Source organism: Myotis lucifugus, unplaced genomic scaffold, assembly GCF_000147115.1.
Source record: "Myotis lucifugus unplaced genomic scaffold, Myoluc2.0 scaffold_9390, whole genome shotgun sequence".
Taxonomy (NCBI): domain Eukaryota; kingdom Metazoa; phylum Chordata; class Mammalia; order Chiroptera; family Vespertilionidae; genus Myotis; species Myotis lucifugus.
Window position 1 is genome coordinate 1 of NW_005880438.1, and position 6353 is coordinate 6353.

The 6353-nt window shown below is 38.4% G+C and overlaps 1 pseudogene; it reads right to left on the minus strand.

The window, feature by feature from the left end:
* Positions 1 to 5368: 5368 nt before the first annotated feature.
* Positions 5369 to 5888, minus strand: LOC102434711 (annotated as a pseudogene).
* Positions 5889 to 6353: the final 465 nt, after the last annotated feature.

The following is a 6353-nucleotide window of genomic DNA, read 5'->3' on the forward strand; positions in this document are numbered from 1 at the left end:
CGCCCGACACACACACACCCTTAGTCTTCTCCTCAGCCCTTCTGCTGAAGAATTTGTCCTGCATGATGACAGGCTGCTTTGGGAGCTTTCTCTTCCCCAGAGCTGTGCTGTAGCCCGATCACACTACATCAATGATAGGAGCAGCTCCAGCCTTGTTTTGGCAGCATTTACCTGTGTCTGCTCACTGACCAAGGCCCACAGTTTGTCAAGATTGACAGTTGGGCAGAAGCTCTGGTTCCTCTTTAAGTGGTAATGCCATCAAAGTAACCTGGGTGATATTTGTCCAAGTTGATCCTGAGATGACGCATGCCACCAGCATTCCCTCAGCCTCTGGGGCTTCCAGTGCCTGCTGATGCAGCTGTGGCCGTGGCTCATGTGGCCCCGAAGTTTCCAGGTCTTCCTCGGTCCCGATGGCGTGTCAGCAGCCAAGACGAAAGTTAATGTTGTATTATTATAGCAAGCATTGGACCCTTTTTATTACTAGGAGAGCTTGGTGTGTTTCTGTTTTTTCATAAATTTAAGATGATCATACATTTGGAGATTTTTGCAAAACCAAGGTTAAAACAAATTTGGAAGACCTGGTGACAATCTCTGGATTTCTTTTTAAGAGATTAAGAACTCAGAGTTTAATAACTCCTGATACATGATATTGATATACCACAGTGGACGTTCCATTTTCTGATGAATGGTAACAGAAAATACTGGCTTTAAGAAATTTAGTAATTATTTTATATATAGTAAATTCCTACTGAGTGCCTTCAAATTTTTAATCAACTTTATGGAGGTATAATTTATACTACATAGTAAAATTCACCAATTTTAAGTGTGCAGATTGATGAGTTTTCACCAATACATTTACAGTTGTGTCACTACCACCACAATCATGAGCTGCTAGAACATTTCCATCACCTCCCCAAATTTTCTGTGCCCCTTCACATTAATCTTCCCCTTTCTCCACCATCCCTGGGCAACCTCTGATTTGCTTTCTGTCGCTATAATTTTGCCCCCCCCCTTTTTTTTTAAGTCATCACCCAAAGATATATGGGTTTTTTTAAATTGATTTTAGAGAGAGGAAGGGGAAGAGAGGGACAGAAAGAAACAATGTGAGAGAGAAACATCAATTCGTTGCCTCCTGTACTTGAGACTAGGGATCAAACCCACAACTTGGGTATGTGTCCTGTCTTGGAATCAAACCCACGACCTTTTGGTGTGTGGGACAACATTCTAAGTAACTGAGCCACACTGGCCTGGTCGGGAGTCATTTTTTATACATATGCTATCTAATTGTTCCAGCACCATTTGATCAAAAAATTAATTTTGCCTTATTGACCACATGTATAGTTCCTGTATGTGTGTGTTGTATTCACCTATTTCTGCATCTTCTGCTCTCTTTGGTTGATCTGTATGTCTATCCTCATACCAAGAACACTCTGTTTTGATTATTGTAGCTTTACATGGTATTGAAATCAGTTAGTGTGAGGCCTCCAACTTTATTCTTTTCTCATTTTCAAAATGATTTTGGCTTTTATAGGTCTGGTGCATTTTTATATAAGTTTTAAAATCAGTTTGGCAATTTTAACAAAAAAATCTTGCCAGTACTTTGACTGGGGTTGCATTTTATCAATAGATCAATTTGGCAAAAATTGACATCTTAATAATATTGAGAATTTCTGTCTGGGCTTTGATTTGGGGTATTTATTCTATTTTAATATTAATGAAGCAAATTATTATTTTTTTTATTAATATTTTTCTGGAAATGCTTAGAATTTTGTTGCATTTTTCCAACTTCCCCTTGTGTGACCAAATAAAAATTTTTACCAGACGGTGTATGACCAGCTCTTGGATTTAGTTCCCTTTTTCTGCTGAGCAAAAGAAAAAAGTAAAAGAGGAAGGAAAATTACTTTCACCAACTTAAAAACTTTGTAACTATTAAACCCTGTGTAAACCAGTGACATTATTTACCTCATTTTAAGCCCAGATCCTGTCAGATGACATAAAATTAATATTGTCATCTTCTAGGCCATTGCTTTTCAAAGTATGATTTCTGCAACCATGAGTATCAGCTGGAGACGTGTGAGAAATGCAGATTCTCTGGCCCTACCCCAGATCAGCTCAATCAGCAATCTGTTTTCACAGCATTTCTCCCCTGCCCCTACCCCCTACCCCCTACCCCCTGTTCTGTTATAGGCTAAAGAACTGCTATCATGGACTTTATTTTAAAAACAGCTTTATTGATACACAAAAAAATTCATGTATTTATCAGAATTATCCAGTGTTCCTTGGCTCAGAACACCTGGGGAGATTTCTGGAAGATAAATCTCAAGTTTTATCAAAGGAGAGGGAGAGATGGAGTCCAGTTATTGCAGCTGTTGATACGGAAGTGAAATCTACAGGACTTGGATATCAGGGCAGTGGGATGGGAGAAATCAGAGGACTCAAGGTTTTGATACAGTGAGCCTGTATTCTACAAAGTTCTTGTGTCACACACCCTCTGATTTCTTCATTGGTCAGCTTTAGAACTCATGTTCTCTCTTGGTATCTGTACAGGGTAGCATTTTAGCAATGTTTAAACAGCACCTGGCACCTGAAGTACTTGCTGCTGTTTTAATTTGGGGAGATTCATTCATGGACAGTTATTGATGCAGCAAAATGTAAACTGCTCATGGGAGCAAAACAGGAAATCTTAAATCTGGCGTCTCTTGTTTGTCATTTAGGATTGATAGTCTGTAAAAGTTTTTCTGTCTCAGTTCATTGTAATCATTTCTCATTGACCAGTCTTAGTAAAACAAAACATGTTTTAAGCATTGTAAACGATTTCTGCTTTTAGGACTCTAGATTTAAAAAATAATAATAAATAGGTTTATTGTTTGAAATTGCTGGAATATTTTCATAAGTAGAGGCCTAACCAAAAATTACTAGCTGGTACCGGAACCACTGCCTTCTCCTTACTTTAATAGAAATTCTAATTTAGAGAAGCAAATCTCTTATACTGGGTTTTTTGTTACAGCCAGTCCTCCTCGCTTTGTGACAGTAGAAGAGCTTCTAGAGACGGCAAAAGGAGTCACTAACATGGCTCTAGCCCATGAAATTGTAGTCAATGGAGACTTCCAGATTAAACCTGTTGAATTACCAGAAGATAGGTAAGGTGGTTACTAAGTTACTTGTTTAGTAGAATACTGTCATTTCCCAGTTCTGAGAATATTTTCTTCAGTTGATGTCATTATATTCAAATACACCTCTCCTTTTGTATGTTTCTAAAAAATACTCCTCTACCAAGAATTACTCAAGTTTGAAAGTGGATCGAAGGACCATTGATCCTTCAAAAATGTAAAAATCTTTCATGTTCACTTCTCCCTTCTCCATAGGACTTAGCTGCCTCCTACTGTGTTTTCATTGCTTGTTTCATTCATTTCTCGTAACTATCACATTGCACTGTAGCTGTTGGTTTACTTGTGCTTCTTACCAGGTTGTAAACTCTACATCAGGGGTGGGGAACCTTTTCTGCCCAGGGCCACTTAGATATTTTTAACATCATTCGAAGGCTATACAAAATTATCAAATTAAAAATGAGCCTGCTATATTTGGTCGAACACTTAATTAACTCCCCCTAATGCTTTGGCAGGGCTAGCCCAAGTGATTTTGTGGGCCTTATATGGCCCAGCTGGATGTTCCCCACCCCTGCTCTATAGACAAGAACTATACCTTATTTTCTGTATCCCTAGCACCTGGCAAATACCATATTGAATCTAATACTCTATTGATTGTAAGGTGCACTTTTTAAGATGTATGGTCATAAGAAAGAAAAATCATTGGCCATTATAATTGTGAAAGTGCCATGGAAGAAAAAAAGGAGGAGGAATGGCTGCTGGGTTGGCAAGTGCTATTGTCTCCCACAATAGGCTTTTAAATATGACTTTACAGACATTTCTTATGTGTTTTGCCAAGACAGTACTTTTTCACATTAATAATGCAGAATTAGCCCTAACCGGTTTGGCTCAGTGGATAGAGCGTCGGCCTGTGAACTGAAAGGTCCCAGGTTCGATTCCAGTCAAGGGCATGTACCTTGGTTGCGGGCATATTCCCAGTAGGAGGTGTGCAGGAGGCAGCTGATCGATGTTTCTCTCTCATCGATGTTTCTAACTCTCTATCCTTCTCCTTTCCTCTCTGTAAAAAATCAATAAAATATATATTAAAAAAATAATGCAGAATTACTTGTTTTGCTCTCATAGTATAATTACAAGTTTTATTTATTTATTTTATTAATCCTCATCCAAGGATATTTTTCCATTGATTTTTTAGAGAGAGTGGAAGGGAAGGAGGAAGGGGGGAAGAGAGAGAGAGACAGAGACAAAAAGACAGAGACATCGATATGAGGGAGACACATTGATTGGTTGCCTCCCACATGTGCCCTGATCGGGGCCAGGGATCGAACCTACAACCCAGATATGTGCGCTTGACCAGGAACCGAACGTCAACCCATCAGTATGTGGGCTGGTGCTCTAACCACTGACCCACACACCCACACTGGCTGGGCGATAATTACCAGTTTTAATGAAGTGTTATAAGTTGTTATAGTTTGGTACCTCATCTAAGCAGTTGTTTCATATATCACATGGAAATAGGATATTTTTTAGGAAATAAAGTGCTTTAAACTATATATATATGCCGAATTGTTATTTTAAACTACTTAATCGTAAATACCTTAGGAAACTTGATGGTATAAAAAAAACTAAAAATTAACAGCCCTAAACTTTCCAATATTCTTTTTATCATATGGAATTGTTAATGCTGTTAACTGGTTTAATGCCATCTGTCAAATTAGTTGAAAGTTATTCTTTCCAGTGAGGTACTTATTGAAATAAATCACTAACTAAAAATAAGAAGATATGTGATTAGTTTGAGTATGTCTGGTAAATCTTTCCTTTATTCCAATTTAAAAAAAATTCTCACCCTAAACCTGTAGAATTTGTGTTTTTGAAAGTGATTTGATAATAGCCAAAAGTAGAAATAACCCAAATGTTCCATCATCACATGAATAGGTAAATAATATGTGGTATATCCATGTAGTGGAATATTTTTCAGTCATAAAAAAGTTCAAAGCACTGATACATGTTATATGGATGACAGTGCTTAAAAACATTTTGCCAAGTAAAAGGATCCAGACCCATAATCCTCATACTGGACAATTTCATTTATATGAAAAATTCAGAGAAGGAAAATCCATAGAGACAGAAAGTAGATTAGTGATTGCCTGGGTTGGGGTGGAACTGGGCAGTGACTCCTAATAGGCACAAGGATGTTTGTTTTTTTAATAATAATTAATAGAAGACTTATTTAAACAATAATACATATAGTCCTCATACTAGACTTAATGTGAGATGTTAAATGTTTGATCCAATTTTCCTTCCTGGATAAGTTTTTCTTTCCTATCACTCTATCAGTTTTAAAAATGTAATACCAGAGAAGAGGGACCCAATTCCAATCACAGCTCCTAAGGGTGAGGCCTTGGGAGTGGGTCTGAAATTGGGATAGGCATTTGCTGATCTTGTGTAGGCCCAATGATTCAAAGCAGGATCTTCAATGGGCTCTAGGAGGCTGGGTTCGTTGTATTGAAGCAGGTACTCTCTTGTAAGCAGGTATCTTATGGCCACCTGCTCAGCTTGTGCCTTCCAGGTTTCTGGAGATATGTCGTATTCAACCAGGTCGAGGGTAGGGGGCAGGGTGGCCAAGCCCAATGGCCTGTACTCTGGGAATGCCTTCAGGCATCTTTGGAACCTGGCACACAACTTGGGCACGAGTGGTCTTCCTGAAGTGATAGAAATGTTTTGTTGGACTGTGGTGATGGTTGCACAACTTGATGCGTTTACTAAAAATCTTTGAATGGTATGCTTAAAACAGGTGAATTTTATAGTATGTAAATCATAGTTCAAAAAAAGCTGTTTTAATTTTTAAAATGTGATTTGAGCTCAAATATTTTGTTTGTTTTTGCTTCCCCTCTCCCCCATTTGCCTCCAGTTTGGAGAAGAAAGTAAAGGAGATTGTGCATAAAGCTTTTTGGGATTGCTTGAGTGTCCAGCTAGGTGAGGACCCCCCAACCTATGACCACGCCATTAAACTTCTCGGGGAGATCAAAGAGGTAAGGTGAAGAGCAAATTGTGGTGCTTTTCTGGTGTGTTAGGGATATTCAGCTTCTCCGTGTTGCTATGCCAGAAGACTAAAGAAGTTAAGGATGCAGTTAAATTACTTGCCGAAATGTGGACTGAGTACCTTTGGCTTAAAGCCCTTTTTAAAGTTTCAAACAAGCTATGGTAACCTGAAGGCATTCCTTTGTAGACAAAGAAAAGGTTAATATT